This window comes from Triturus cristatus, chromosome 8 (assembly GCF_964204655.1).
Source record: "Triturus cristatus chromosome 8, aTriCri1.1, whole genome shotgun sequence".
Classification (NCBI taxonomy): Eukaryota; Metazoa; Chordata; class Amphibia; order Caudata; family Salamandridae; genus Triturus; species Triturus cristatus.
In genome coordinates this window covers 37427259-37444081 of record NC_140591.1, presented here as the reverse complement: position 1 = coordinate 37444081, position 16823 = coordinate 37427259, and the positions used below count along the sequence as shown (strand labels likewise).

Below are 16823 nucleotides of genomic sequence, written 5' to 3'. Positions count from 1 at the left end.
CTGTCTGTATATTCCTATGACAATCAGGAAACAAATTCCACAGTTTGGGTGCCAGATAAGAGAAAGCCCTGCCCCCGGCTCTGGATTTGTATATTCTTGGGCCGACAAGCAAATTTTGGTGAGCATTTTGGGGCGGATATGTTTTCACTTGGTTCTGAATGTAACTTGGGCCTGTCAGATTCACAGCTCTATAAGTGAATGAAAGTGCTTTGAATTGAATTCTTTGACTGATAGGAAGCCAGTGGAGTATTTTCGGTCCCTAACGGATTGAGTTAATTTTGGTACACTCAGGGACAGGCGAGCTGTGGCATTGTAGTCTATTTACACGCCCTTTAGGTTCCTCTTAGGAGCAGAATATTTGCATAATCAAGCCTAGATGTTATTAGGGCATGAGTGATACATTTGCGAGTGTTTGCTGGTAGAAACTTGAGCAAAGCATGTACCAGTTGTGGCATTGACTGGCGGTGTAAAGGACAGTGAGGTGCCAATTTTGACATCTACGTTTTTGGCCACAGAGGTGGGGGCAAGAGGGAAGCCCAGTTCAGACGGCCAAATTATCTCCATATCCAGCAGAGAAGAGGTGCTGAAGACTAGGATCTCAGAGATTTTTCTAAGTTTAGGCAGAGGCAGTTCCTAAACATCCAGTCTGCCACTGCAGAAGGCAGCCTTGAAAATGGTCTATAGCAGAGTTGTCTAGGTCATTGAAAGCAAACATCAACTGGGTGTCTCCAGCGTACGACACAATATTAAATCCCCAGGCTTGAGCCACCACTGAAAAGGGGGGCAATACAGACGTTAAGTAACATGGGGTTGAGCCCTGGAGTACCCCCGCATTCCAAATCATTGTCAACAGAGATCAGATAGTATCAAGTTAATATAGAGGTTTGTGGGGTGTCTGATGATTGCGTCTACATTTAGTGTAGCTTTTTTTATTTTTTAAAAGGAGTACACATTATGTACAGCTCTCCATAAGGTTCTACTTTTCTAAAAATAAGTTTTGAGTTAAACATATTTAATTGAGATTTTGTAATCAGACAGTACAATAAACATGAAAAAAAGTACAGAAAGAAGAAACAATAACAAAATACTAGTACTTATAAAGTCATATGAAGCATTGATGAATCATATCAATAGAATATATCAAAAGACAATAAGATAGCTATGAAGTTACAGTATTAGAAATACACAGTATCATTTAGATCATTACATTAATACCGATGGAAAGGTATACATTTTGAAAAACATAATAGTTGAGTGGTCTCCTCAAAATATCATGTTTATGTAATGTAAGAGTAGGATGAGAAGACATTCTATCACCTTGTGTTGTAAATATGATCCATGCCCACCAGGTATGTGTAGACAATAAATTAGCATCTTTACAATTAAACTTAATGGATTAAATATTGCCTGGTTAGTGACAGATATGCACGACGATAGAGCAAACAATTTACCTACAACAGAATATGACAATTTATTGCATATATTGATATTTTACAAATAATAGCCCATACGTCAGACTGAAAAGCATATATAACAATGGGCAGTCAAATAATAAATGTTTCAAAGAACAATTAGTAACATGACAAAGCCAGCAAATATAACAATCCAGTAGTTTAGCTTCGAACAGTCTAACAGGAGCCCATAAACAGTATAAAAATAGAGATCTGATTAATATAAGGAAACAGGGATAATATTTTCTTGTAAACCTTTATGCAACATGATCATAGTGATGAAAAATATTTAAAGACAATTCTATTTTAGGTACTATAACTGGAATAACATTATGGAACGAAGAATGGAATTGATGGCATTCCATTTTTAGGGAGTTCAGAGGAAGGTAGAAAAAACATTTGTAGTAAATCAGTAAATGATAAAAAAAAAAATCATTAACTTGACTTACTTTGGAGAAGTAAAAATTTCTGGGATCTCTACAATTTTTCCAATAATTTATATTATTATGAAGTTTAATAGCAGGATTTATCCACAAAGAGGTCTGTTTAGAATGTTTATTGCTAGTATAAAATAATTGATCATACAAGAGAGCTAGTTGTGTTGCTCTAATAACTGGAGATTGTTTGTTTTTATAATGAAGATAGTTAAAATCGAAATTAGGGAAGTGATTAGTTAGGTATTCAAGTTTAACTCACATAATAGTAGAGGTTAACATAGCATTTTGAACCAAAGAGGAACCCACTCATACAATAAAGGTAGTGTGGTTATCGTAACAATTAGATAGTCTCAAATCAGCATTGTTAATGTCATGTTGGAGTTCTAAATAACTTTTTCCTGGGGATTTGTTATTAAAAATTAAGTTGGATAGTATTTTCTGCAACCATTTACAAAAGGATAATGAGACTTAAAGAGGTAACATCAATAGCACATACAACAACTGCGGGACAACCACCATTTTTAATTGACTGAATTCACCCCTACTAAGTCAAATTAAGAAAGATTCATTTCCCATTTTAACTTTTTGAATAACACATTCATTTTTAAGTATACTGTAAAGTATTTGCAAAAAGGATTCTGAGGTATTCAAGTTTATTTGGACATCAGACACTATTATATTGTTTAATCATATTTGATGTGCATTATCCAGTAAGAGGAAACAATGCTATCATATTTACATTAAGGGTATAATCTGAAACTAGTGAGTCATTTTTAATTCTGTTCAGTATTATCAGGATTGATGTCTCTGGATCAGAAATAAATAATAGATCATCAGCATATGCTGAAGTCTTAGCAATAATGTTGACAAGCCTAAGACATTTATTATGAGGAGAGTTCCATATAAGGTTAAGTAGAAGTTGAATAGCCAATATAAAAAGAAGGGGAAAAGTGGGGAAAACCCGGTCTAGTTCTTTAAAAGAGATAGGAGTTATAAATATGAGCATTATCTAAGAGTTTAAGCTGTAGGAGAAATATAACAATCTCCAATCATGTTCATAAAAGCTGACCAAAATAACAGCACCATAAACCGACATAAAAGTGCCAATTAACTTAATCAACACTTTTTCTGCATCTACTGCAAGTTAGTCTGATGGTGGGTCCTTACTATAGATGAAAGACCATGGCAAACCAGTATGATGTTCTACACACATAATCTGTATTTCATAATACCAACGTGATTAGTGTGAATTAGCTAACCAAGTACAATTAGCAAGACATTTGGCATGGGTTTTACAATCCTAATTGATTAATGATATTGATCTGTACTTGGAAACAATTGTGGAATTTTTATATGGCTTAGGAAAAACTACAATCAAGGCTTCAGAAAAATAACCAGCTACAGCTGCATATTGTGCAAAATGCCCAAGAAAATAGGATGCTAATTGTGCAGTGAAGGTTTTATACATCTCAGCAGAAATGCCATTTGGGGCAGATGATTATCAAGAATTAAGTGAAGCACTGGCAGATTGAATTGCGAAAGAGAAATTAGGACACGTAAAGAATCTTTGTTGTCTTTAGTCAAGATAAAATATCCTTGAAAGATGTCCACAACTGTCAGAAATCTGATTGAATAGCATGTTTTGTTGGTTTATCATGTTTATTACGCAATTAGCAAGGAGTTTCCTAGATCTTTTGGCTTGAAAATAAATCTTTGCTCTATTCTTCGATATGTGCAGACCACCATGTTTGTATCTTAATTTTTGTAGTTGTATTTTATAAACCACTTATTTGAGGAGAAAATAGCCTTTCTTATTTAGTAATCTCCTTTTATAAATTAGTTATTGATGAGAGAATAGTTTGTTTTCATTAACCGTAAGATAGCTAAACCTCTATTATAAGCCTTGAACAAATCCCACATGGTTATATTAGACATGTCATTGTCTGTATCAACATAAAAAATAGCGTAAAAGAATGTATTAATTTGTTTTGCATTCATCTTCGAGAAGAATATCAGCATTCATTTTTCAGCAGGATTTATGGAGCTACTGTTGGCCTATTTTAATTAAAAAATATATCATGCCGTGGTCTTAAATACCAATTGCATGCATCTTGGGACAGGGGAATGTTTGGCATAAACCTCTAGATCAGGGTTCTCCAAAGTCGTTCCTGGAGGGCAGGATCCATGCCAGATAGTTAAGGTAACTACATTTATCTAAATGGAGATATTCGAAAAATTTGGCATGGATCCAGCCCTCCAGGACTGACTTTAGAGAACCCTGTTCTAGATGCCAGTAGTTGATCAATCCTGTTATATGGCGAACAAGGATTCGAGAAAAAGGTACATTTTATACCAGTGGGAAAATGAAGTCTACAAATATTGAATAATTTTGTGTTTTTGAAAACAAAATAAAACAATTACAAACAGGAAACTTTCAAGGTTTAAACTTGGTCACAGAAAGTCTACTCAATAGTGTGTCTGGTCTAAAAATAGAGCCTTATCTAGTAATTAAAGGAATACGGTGAAGCTTAACAATTTCAGAAGTAACAGCTTTCCAAAAATTTGGCTCATCTGTTGTAGGATCATAAATATTGACTAAATACAAAACTATTTAAGGGAGTTCCTAGCCCCTGTTCCAGGTCCCATCTGCTAGTAGGGCCCTTCCACTCCTCCTCCACTCTTCCCAGTGTCTTTACTTAACCTCACCAGATAACACTGCTCACAAAAGCAGCAAGACGTCACCAGGCATAAAAGAAAAAACGGTCAGCAATATTTAGCAGCGTGAGCTGACCCCAGGCTCTGATCCGCTCGGTATAAAATCGCATTGGTGCGCTCTGTGCAGCACAGGCATGGACTACATGCAGCTTGGCCGGCAGTGACAAATACTTTAAAATATGACTTGTTTACATTTAGCAATGAGTGAAACCTGGTAAAATCTACGCACGCTGGAATATGCGACTGTCCCTTTAAACATTGCTATATCTTATAAATCGCAAACCAAGACTTGACACCTTAGGAGTCAACAGGACTTTAAAACAGAGAGACACAGCGTTTTAATAAATTGGCAGATTACAGTTGCATATTGTCAAAGCAAGGCAAAATGAACAAAACTTATATTTTATCTGTTTTTTCAAATAACCAGGATGTGTCTATTTTATTGTTCAAAATATCTGCTATATTCTGCCTTTATATTCAGAATTACAATTGGATCTCGCATACACACGACATTATTTAAGTCTATTTTACGCGCCAGAACAGTTGCCATTGAATATACAAAGGCATTTTATAAGAAAGGCCAGAATGGAGTGAAGGCAAAAAACAGTCCCACAAAGGCTCTGCATTCTGAGCTGACTGGCTATTAATAATACAAACCGCTTACATGCGCCTGGGCGTGAGAATTGTAAGCGCTACGCACTTTCTGGAGATTATGATTTACCAACCGAATTGGGTTACATTCATTACACTAAGATGCAGTCATAACAAACAACATTCATATGGAATCCTCCCCACAACTCTTTACGCCTTGGACATTTTTACCAGCATGATCAGTGTGCAAAATGGGATTTAATCTCGAGACTGGTGAAAGGCACTGAGGGTATGCGAGTTACTATTCCCCTTTTATGAAGTCATTCTATATCCAGGAGTCACCCCCACATGCACTTGCGCTTTAGCTGTAAACATTATAAGCTAAAGCACGGGTGAAAAGGAGAGAAATTGATCTAAAACTGCTCAGTATGGAGAAACCGAACTGCTGCAATACAACATAAGCTGTATGTGTCGGTCACACAGCTCACCCTCCCATAAACGGTGTGCGCTGTGCTCTCTCCTGGGTATATATTGTGTCCTTCCAAGCGGTCTGCCCCGCTCTCCCTCTCCTGCCCTCTTTCTATCTCGCAAGGATAAAGATGTTGGGCCCTGCAGCAATATCCGAATGGAATTAATTTCTCTTTTTTCCGTGCCGCTCTGTCTCAGGTCTAAAGTCATCCATAGCCTCGGGTGCTAATCCATGGCTGCTGCTTATCATCCTTAAAGCTGCAGTTTCACTCAACTCGAAGAGACAAGACACAATGTTTGATGAGCCTCATTCAACAAGAAAGGGCAGCTGGGTGCATCTGGCGTGCTGTGGACAATGCATGCTTCTTTCTTTCATTTGATATAAGAAATGAGAGACAGACAGAAATAGAGAAAAACAAGCATTTGCAAGATGTTGAACTATTGGGATTTTAAATTACAATGCCTTTTATTTATGAGTTGGTTTTTTAAACAAATAAATAAAAGGAATTGTCATTTACAATTCCAATAACTTAAACTCTCAACAATTCGAGACCGATTACATTGCAAATGCTTGATCTTTTTGTCAGCGGAGAAAAAACAAAACATCCAAAATGACCTTTAACCATGGAGGATAAAATCGTATCATTCACATCAATTTTCTGAATCATACAAATATCTGTATTATGCCTAGAAAGATATTCATTGATCTGTCTATGCTTTATGCTTCAGGCATGCTATGTCTGAAGAGTTTAACATTTAATAAAACAATTTTAGGTTTGACAATTTAAGGTCATAAAAATAACAAAGGAGGAGAAAGAATCAGAGAAGAGAAAGATGAATGAGATGAGAAGTATTAATAAAAATAGTAATAAAATAATCTTTGAACATATTAAAACAAATAATACATACAACACAGAACAAACAAACATTAATGATGGAATGTTCAATAATAGTGAAGCCCAGCGGAGCAAGCATAAGATGGAGAAGTGATGCCACACTACGAACCAGCCACAAACAATAGATGTGTGGCAGAGGACACAGCAGTATGAATCAAATAGACTAGAAATCAACAATATCTTGTTGCCTCATATGGATAGGATGACGTTGATCAAGAATCTCAATTACGCCCTTGGGATTACTGAAGGGTTTTGTTGATCCATCTAAAAGATTTGCATGGTCGAGGGGTCAAACAGGACATATTTATATCCTAAATTTCAGAGTTGGTGAAAGTGTAGTAAATTGATTACTAATGCTTACCATTTCTTTTTCAAAGTCTTGGTGGAATATAGATCGTATTACCATCCACCATTTCATAAGGAATTTCCTAGATCGCTTTCCTTATCATGACATGGTAGTGATGACGTAGTACTTTGAAAATAAGTTGTTCTGGTTTAGACTGGTTTGCCTTCCTAGGTGACAGAGGAGCATTATCAACCTCAAATCTCTCTACAAAATTAAAGTTTAACAGTTTGTATAGGAACATTTTCACATAAGCATGACAGGCTCTCATGGGACTTTGGAGGGTTAAAAACCTGGAGATTATATATGGTCTTCTGCGATTTTCCAAGTCAAGCAGATGGGTAAATTTTGGGAGAAATTTGTGAAACAAGACAAGATCCTTTATAGTATATTTAATATCTAGGCTGATATCTGTATTGCTACGAACTGCCTGGATTTCTGCTAAAGTTTTAATTAGTGATGGTTCTTCTATCTCATCTACTTAAGATTTAAGTGGAGGATACGAAGGTATTTGTTTTAATTTATTCAAGTTATTTATAGATTTAGATTCTTGAGACAAACATAAAATCAAACTTCTGCAAACGTACTAAAGGTTTAAGATTAATGAATTTTCTTCAAAATCAATAAAAGACAATTGTTCCTGAAATTTAATAAAGCAATATGTACGGTGGGCAAAAGCCACAAAGACATGAAAAACATCCTTATTAAAAAAGACCTTTGAGCTCCCATTAAAACATAGAAGGAGCCGGTCTAGTCAAAGCTATTCCGTTTCCTTCCAAGGGTGACAGAAGTTTGAGATTAAAGGTGATGCATTATTGGTGCAGGAAACCCACATAAAAAGCACCATACACATCGCAAAGTAAGAGCCAGAAAAGCTCTCAGTATAAGCGAGGCATGAACCTCTAGTCCTGCAGAGCAAGAGAACGGCACAAGTTGTATTCTTAGTTGCAAAGGCTTTTAGTCCGGCCGGTGAGAGCCAGCTTATAGTGCCATGTCCATCCTGGTTGCGTGCATGCTCTTACTCCCTAAAAATAAGCTTCTTTCCCTTCTCTTATCCCCTACAGGTTTGGTACAGTCCTTTATGTTGAACCTTGGAAGCACACTGCTTCTCCCAGAGTTTATAAGAAATAAAAATAATGTTTTTATGTTTCCAAAAGTATTCTTGCGCCCAAGTGTGCACTGCACATTGACTGTTGTTTACTAATATAACAAATAGCATTAACAGTAAGTGAAACCAAGCATGTTTAAAAAAATTATAAAAATACACAGACAATTCTATCAAAAAAGAAATAGTGACACCATTGGGATGAACAGATGAATCAATGTCATGGGGATGTCAGTTAAAACAAAATTACAAAGATTATAAATTGAAGTTAACGTTTACATAATTCATTACAGCAATCCCCATCTGCAGGTGCATGGATGGAATGGAAAAAGTGCCCCATGGTCAACATTGTTAAAGGTTACCAAGATATTGAGCAATAGGAGCACCGAGATCTCTCTCTTTCTAGCACGCATAAGGCATCAGAAACAGCGGGAGGATGGACTCAAGATGTTCTGTTTTTCCAAGGTTGGGAAGGGCAGTAATGGAAAATGTATCCGACATTACTGAGGTCCAGATATGGTTTTTTCACAAACCTTCCACTTTGGCATGTTGAAAAGTGACAAACTCTTCCCAGATTTACTGCAGCTCAAATTATTTTCTTGGATGGGTTTGTATTTACTGACAGCAACTTATAAATTGATGACAGACTGAAACTCACCCTATATTCGATCCATGTGTATGGGTTTTCCTCTGTGCGAATTTGCTTATACACAAATAGATGCAAAACAATAGAAGCTCTTCCCACATCCATTACACATTTTTGTGTGTTCACTAATTGACCATTCTGTATAATAAATCATGGAATCTCTTCCCAGATCGACATGTGTGGATTTACAGGTGATATCTTAGAGAATTTATGAGTAACTGAAAAACATCCTATATTTTTTATGCTGTTTTCCATGTGTGCTCCCTGATGACAGTTAAGGTATGTTGACCCATTCACTGCATAGGTATGGTATTTTCTCTGTGTGGATATGCTGCTAAATCTTTAAGGCAAATGAGCAAAGCTCTTTCTACATTCTCTGCATGTGTATGGTTTTTCCCTTGTGTTTGCTGATGGCTCTTTAGATGTGCTGATTTAGTAAAGCTTTTTCCACATTCGTTGCAGGTGTAGGATTTTTTTTTCCTGCGTGTGTTCGCTGGTGGATCTTTAGGGTTCCTAACACACGAAAGTTCTTCCCACATTCACTGCAGGAGTATGGTTTTTCTCCTGTGTGTCTTCGCTGATGGATTTTTAATTTTGATAACTCAGTAAAGCTATAGTTACATTCACTACAAGGATATGGTTTTTCCCCTGTGTGTGTTCGTAGGTGGCCTTTCAAGCTTGATGAGAAAGGAAACCTCTTTCCACATTCACTGCATGTGTATGGCTTTTCCTGTGTATGTGTTCTATGATGGAGCATTAAGTTTGCTCTTTGAGCAAAGCTCTTACCACATTCAATGCATGTGAATGGTTTTTCCCCTGTGTGTGTTCGCTGATGTTTCTTCAGACTATGTATCGCAGCAAAGCACTTTCCACATTCACTACAGGTGTAGGATTTATTTTGTCCTGTGTGTATTCGCTGGTGGACCTTTAGGTTTCCTGACAGACTAAAGTTCTTACCACATTCACTGCAAGTGTATGGTTTTTCCCCGGTGTGTATTCGCTGATGGATCTTTAGTTTTGATAAATCAGTGAAGCTGTTGTTACATTCACTACAAGAGTATGGTTTTTCCCCTGTGTGTGTTCGTAGGTGGCATTTCAAGCTAGTTGAGAAAGGAAACTTCTTTCCACATTCACTGCATGTGTATGGTTTTTCCTTGGTGTGTGTTCTCTGATGGTGCATTAAGGTTGCTCTTTGAGTAAAGCTCCGATCACATTCACTGCATTTGAATGGTTTTTCTCCTGTGTGTGTTCGCTGATGTTTCTTCAGACCAGATATCTGAGTGAAGCGCTTTCCACATTCACTGCAAACAAATGGTTTTTCCCCTGTGTGTGTTAGCCGGTGGGTCTTTAAATTTGTGGACTTACTAAAATTCTTTCCACATTCACTACAGGTGTATGGTTTTTCTCCTGTATGTGTTCGCAGGTGGTTCTTTAGTGAAACTGGATAAGCAAAGTTTTTTCCACATTCATTACAGCAGTAAGGCTTTTCTCCTGTGTGGGTTCGCTGATGAACCGTTAGTTTTCCTGCTAGAGCAAAGCACTTTCCACACTCACTGCAGGTATATGGTTTTTCTCCTGTGTGTGTTCGCACATGGCTCTTTAATGTCGATGAAGAGGTAAAGCTTTTTCCACATTCATTACACCTGTATGGCTTTTCTCCTGTGTGTGTTCGAAGATGGATATTTAGATGCCCTGAGAGAGTAAAGTTCTTTCCACATTCACTGCATGTATTTCTTTTTTCTCTTGTATGTGTTCGATATATGACCTGTAGAACAGATTGCTCATTTAAACTCATCTTATATAAATAGGTTTTTTACTGAGTTGTTGCTGATGACAATGTAGGGATGTAGGCATCTGTATGCTTTTCTTAAGTTTTTGTTTGCGAATGAACTCTCAGTTGTGATGGTTGATGAATACTTTTGACGCATTCACTGAGTCTTTATCGCTTTTCCCCAGTGCATGCTTGCTGATGCTGCTTTAGTACAGAGGAGAAACCAAAGATCTTCTTAAGTTTGTTGTGTATGCATGTTTTCATGTTTTTTCTCTAAGGTTTAGTGTCAAAGGGTCAGTTATATTTTGGCATAGTTTATGTTAATGTGTTCCCCGACTGACTAATGTGCTTGCTGACAAACTAACTGTAATTCAACATTAACTGCAAATGGGTAGTACTTGCAATGTATGCTTACCTGTTTATAATGTTGAATGGAGTTTGGAAAGCTTGCCAAACTGATAATATATCTATCTATTAGGCCGTGTGTCTTTAACCCAAGTTAATATTTTTAAAGTCTGTGAACAAAGAATAAAACGTATAGCTTTATGAAACATACAAAGAACAAACCTCGTTAAAAAGTCTTTACATTCTAGGATAGTATGCATTAATGTATATAGCCAAAGCTTTCTTTAGCTGTGCCTTCGGATGTCTGATTCACAATTCATATTTTGTACGTCTATCGTCTTTTTCTAGAGATTGCAGGGTCCATTCAAAACAGAGTTTATAATGGTCTAATACTACAGTATTGTTGTTATCATGTTAGGAAGTGGAGCACAGTTGTACCTATCTAATACTTATCTCAGACGACGGGCGGCATCTGGAATCTTTTAATACTGGTTGTATTGTACCCGTATCATTGTTGTGGTTTTCAATGTTTTGGGTTTGGCAGCATGAGGGTCCTCAGCGTCTTGAAGCCACTGGATTGCACCTGATGTTTCTTGCAGGATTTGTCTGTTCATATACAAGATTCTTACTGTGCTGTTTTATCCATAATTACGGTTTGACGTTATTTCGAGCTCTTCTTGAATATCGGACAGCTTTCGAGTATTCATGTATTTTCTTCTTTACTCTTCATCTTACATGTTCACAAATCTGCTCTCTGTGGATGCAAAAATATTTGTAATCTCTAAATATATAAGCAACACATAGAACACTATGCGGAAGACATCATAAGTACTTATTTTCTAATAAGTTGTACAATATAGGCCTGAATTAGATGTTTTCGGACGGTGTTCGTGCCGTCACCATGCAGAGAACCTTTCTCTTAACATGGCGAGGGTACTCCTCCCGCCAAATTTTGAGATGAGATGCCTTGCAGCCCAGCAGACATCTCTTGCATTTACAGGACCCACCATCATGGCAGTTCCTGTAAACTCATTGAAAGTGTGCCTTCAGGCCGCATCAGGGAATTGCACACTTTCAATTTTAATGTAATTTTATTTAATTTTAAAAAATAAAATCCCAAAGCCGGATTTTGTTTTTGAAAAGAAAGAAAGAAAGAAAGAAAGAAAGAAAGAAAGAAAGAAAAAAATAACAATGAACCTGAACCCCCCACCACCATCGTGGGACTGCTGTCCCATGGCATGGGTGTCATTGAAATGTTTGACATTTTTTATATACCATCACCTTTTAGGTGGCAGTTTATAATCTTAATCAAGCATGCAAACTGCCAAACCTCCAACGGCCCTTTCTATGTAGGGCTGTCAGAGGTTTATACATGAAAAGGAGACTTTGTAGTCTCCGCTTTCTACACACTGGAGGCCCGCCTGCCTGTAAATGAAGTGGACGGACCTCCAGATTGCCAACATCTAAATCAGGTCCTAGGTCTTTAATGCAAAGTAAAAAAGTGAATGTCTGAATTACTCTCTGTCATTGGTATTATTCTAGGCAGCAATTCAGTTGATTGCTTTTAGCTCACTGTGCTACTAAAGACAAAACATTAATTTGCAAATCAGCCTTGTTCGTGCTCCAAAAGTAACAGTCCCGTATGAGCATGTTAATGTTCCTCTGAATAGGAACAAAAGCCTCCATATAATAGTTTACAGCTTGTAGGGACTGGCCAGTGAGTTACAGCTTAAGTCCTAGGGCATATCAAGACAATTATTGAATACATTTACACTTTATCATGTTTATATCTTAGGAAAGAATAACATTACAAGGAACACAAAACACAACACATCTAATTGAAAAAAAATAGAATCATTCTCAAAATGAAAACCAAACCATAGATTGAAAAGACAATTAGGTAGCATTTAAATGAGAATGGTAACTGTAGGTTCACTGCAGAGAGTGGCCAGGCAATGCCTATATCGTCCCAAGGCTCTTTTGAGGGACTGCCACATTCGTGTGAAAGTGAACATGACCTGGTGGACACAGTGTGAATGCACATAGACTGGTTGTGTGTTTGAAAATGGGGAATTTATTAACTTTAAGATTTCACGCTAACAATTTGGTACTCCGGGAGGGGTAGAGTTTCCACTTCAATAATGGCTTCCCTAAGGGCGGCTGCTTTACAGCGTTTCAAAACCAAATTTTATTTCTCTGCAGAATTCTTGCAACATCAGTTGTAAAATAAAGCCATTATTTAAGTGAAAGTGATGTGCCGTCTTCTCTGTTTTTTCCAACAAAAGTCTTCAAGTACATGAAACGCAAATGAACTACAGAGTTAAGAATAATTATCCCCAGTTCGATGTTCTGATGATTACCCAGTTTTATCAAAATATTTGTGGATTCAAAACACATCAACAAGTTTCCAACTACCAGAGAGGTGTTTCACTGTTCTTGAAAAAGTGTTGGCTTCAAGGGAACCCGTATTGATAGACAATCTGATAGGTTTGTGATTGAAGGTCCCATAAAAAACAGTCTAATTCTAAAAAAAAATGTTTTTCTTTCCCTCTGGTTTTTGTAAAAATAACTGTATGGACTGGGATTTATTATGTTAAGCTTTAATGTCAGTGATAACACACATGTTGGTTTTTGTATGCATTGTTTGAAGTAGGTCTTAGTTATGTAAATTATTGTTTTGTACATCTGTTTGGAAAGGTGTTGGTATGTTCAGGTCTACTGCATTGTTTCAATGTGTATGACAAATATTGGTTGTATTGTTGAATTGCACATCTATATCTATGGGACACCTCTGTCGGATCAGTAAGCGCCCTGCCATCTCGGTCACGTATTATGGATATCTGAACAGGTGCTAGTGCATGCTGCCACAGTCTATGTAATAGCCGACCCAACTTATCGCCCCACTGATAAATCCTACTCTGTGAGGCCAGCCACGCACGCTTGGCCTGCTCCATTAGTTCCTACTGATACTGTTGTTGCATAAGACCCAATTGTCTGCGCGCCCCTCCACCATCTCCCTCCCGCCCAAGCCGCTCCAATTCCAATATATGTGCCTCCATTTGCAGTAATTTTTGCCTGTGTCGTTTGCACTCTGCTGCGCAAAAGCAAATGTCAATACCGTGTATAGTGGGTTTCATTGCCTCCCACAGAACCTCAGCAAAGGAGGCAGTCGCCTCATTAAGTGAAAAGTAGTCATTCAAAGCCTCATGGATATGTGAAGGACTAGTCGTGCATGTGCCACGGGGACAGCCTCCATCGGATCGGAGGACTTCACGGGCCTACAAGGAGGACCGCTGGGGAGGCCCACCGGGGAATGATTTGAGAGCCCCCTGGGCATGATCACCACTTCTGAAACTCTGTGAACATGACCTCTGGGGATGGAAATATAATCAAGCCAGAAAAATTTGCCATGGACCGAGGAAAGAAAGGTGTACCTCACATCTATTGGGTGATGAGCCCTCCATGAGTCAACCCATCCCAGCATATCTAGTAATGGCCTCAGACGGGACTCCGACATCACCCCGGGTACTTCAAAGGACCTCCACTTATCCCGCTCGGGATGTATCACATCATTCCAATCCCCATCGATGACTGCTAAACCGTCTGGTGTGGACCCCCTTAAGTCTACCAAGCGTTCCACAAATGTTTGACTAAAGGGTGGGGGTGCATGAACACTACCTAGTACCATGAACTCCCTGCAGATGGTCCTGAGTACTAAAACATACCTGCCCTGCATATTGACCCACATCTGTATTTGATATGATTATTTATTGAGCGCGACTATCACTCCGAAAGGAGCATCCTGGCGCTATGTGGGAGAGGAAAAGGAAGACCGTTCCATCACTTAAATGAGCGATGAGCAGAAGGTATCTGAGGATCCAAAGATCCAACTCTTCAATGACTTTCTGAACTGTGGTTCTGCTTCCACCAGCCTTAGGTGTGTAGGCATGAGGTTCCAGGCTCTAGTTCCTAGAGCAGCTAAAGATTTACCTACTTTGGTTTTGCACCTAAAGATAGGGGGTTTAGGAAAATTTGCTGATGAGGATCTAGGTCTCCTGGCAGTGTTGTAGGAGGTAAACTTGTCCGATAGATATTTGGGTCCTAATTGTCTGGAGGCTCTAAAAGTGACTAGCAGAACCTTAAATAGGATTCTCTTCTGCATAGGCAACCAGTGCAGGGTTTTTAGGGCTGCTGAGGAAGATGATCTACAAAGCAGTTTCAACACTAAGCGGGCTGGTGCATGCTGTCCCACCTGTAGTCTCTTTAGTACTGGTTTGTTAACTCCTGTAAGTAAACTGTTACAGTAGTCCAGTTTAGACAGGATAAGTGCCACCGCAACTGTCTTCCTCACGGACAGTGGAATGTAGTCAAATAACTTTTTAAAGTGTTTTGATTATGTTGAAGCACGTCCCTGCCACCGTCAGGGCATGAGTTCGGAACGAGAGCAAGGCATCAAATTTCACTCCCATGTTCTTAGCTACTGCTCCTATGTTTGGTGGGGTGGGTGCATTTTCAGGCCATCATTGGCTCGGCTCGAATGGATTGTCCTTCCCTATCAGCAGGATCTCGCTTTTATTCGTGTTGCATTTAAGGTGGTTGAGCTTCATCCAACGGATAACCTCTGTGAGGAATAGTTTAAAATTGAGTTCTGCATTATTAGAATCTTTGTCTAAGGCCAGGATCAGCTGTGTGTGGTCTGAATATGATGTTGTTTTAATGCCAAAGGAGGTTATCATTAGATGAGCGGGGCCATGTAGATATTAAACAACATTGGGCTGAGAGATGAGCCCTTTGGGACGCCCGATGTGATGGGGCGTTCTGTTGAAAGGAAAGTTCCTAGGGCCACTGATTGTTTTTGATTGGTGAGAAACGATTTTATCCATGCTAGAGCTGTGTTGGAGATGCCGCTATTCTTTATCTGGGTGAGGAGAATGTCACACGAGATGGTGTCAAATGCGACAGTACGGTCTAAAAGAATCAGCACCGCCTTTTTACCTTTATCTAGGGTTAATTTCAGTGTGTCAACTATTTCTAGTAGTGAAGATTCCATGGAGTGTCTAGGGCAGAAGCTAGATTGGCGGGGGTGTAGTATATTGGCGTTCTTGAAGAAGTTGGTTAGTTGTATATTGACCGGTCTTTCTGTGATTTTGTCAAGAATGGGTAGTAATGATATTAGTTGGAGGTTTGAAAGTATGGATCGATCCATGTTCTGTTTTTCTTAAGTGGTTTGACTATTGCCAGTTTCCATTCCGCAGGAACTATACCTGTGGCCAGTGATGAGTTTACTAAATTGTTAATTACCGGATTGACAATGTCAATGATCTTAGGGAGGACCACAGGAGGACATGCGTCCATGGGGGAACCCAATTTGCAGGCGGTTATTGCTTGTTGTGTTTGCTCAAGTGAGCTTTTTTCAAAAGCGTGTAGGAGAGGCCCTGTGTGGGTAGAGTCCGTCCGGCTCTATTATGTTTCATATAGGTACCCCAATATATGCTTAGGTAGCAACTTCACCTTTCACCTATATTCTCCGCTACCATTACACTACATAACGGTTCATGGGACTGACCTTTTACCTAGTTACGGTATTGCATACAGGACGTGAGGTTTTCCCGGAAAACTAGCCTCATCTATTATGCATGAAGATTCTTGGAAACCCAGCAGGACTACCATCTCCTGCATAATATCTATGTACAAGGGTAATTACTTCCGTCATCCTAAGTCCGACATGACACAGCAAGGTAGAACCCCTGATGGTACTACTTCGGGTATATAAACACCATATCTTACTGAGATAGTCGGAGGAGAAAACCACTTCCATGCCGCACATTGATGCGAGACGCTGAGCCTCCTGCACGCAGACATTCCAGCTCGCAGTGGGGTGTCCATCTCGAGACCAAGACAGGGTCCCACAGTCTCTCACTTCAGGTAATGGGGTTGACTTTATCCTAGAGGGATTCTTGGCTTTTACACCTACATACGTGCTAGGTATATTTTGGTACATTTAGTTACGGTTGCATCGTAGGAGTACGCATTTTACTGTCATGTATTTTATATA

At 38.7% G+C, this 16823-nt stretch overlaps 1 pseudogene across 1 annotated transcript in view; it reads right to left on the bottom strand.

Annotated features, from left to right (window-relative positions):
- Nucleotides 1-995: 995 nt before the first annotated feature.
- LOC146799909 (uncharacterized) overlaps nt 996-16823 on the bottom strand; it is a 136907-nt pseudogene continuing 121079 nt past the window's right edge. Inside the window, exon 4 of the transcript XR_014967596.1 lies at nt 996-11522. The product of XR_014967596.1 is annotated as an uncharacterized LOC146799909 (transcript). The remainder of the gene's footprint in view (nt 11523-16823) is intronic.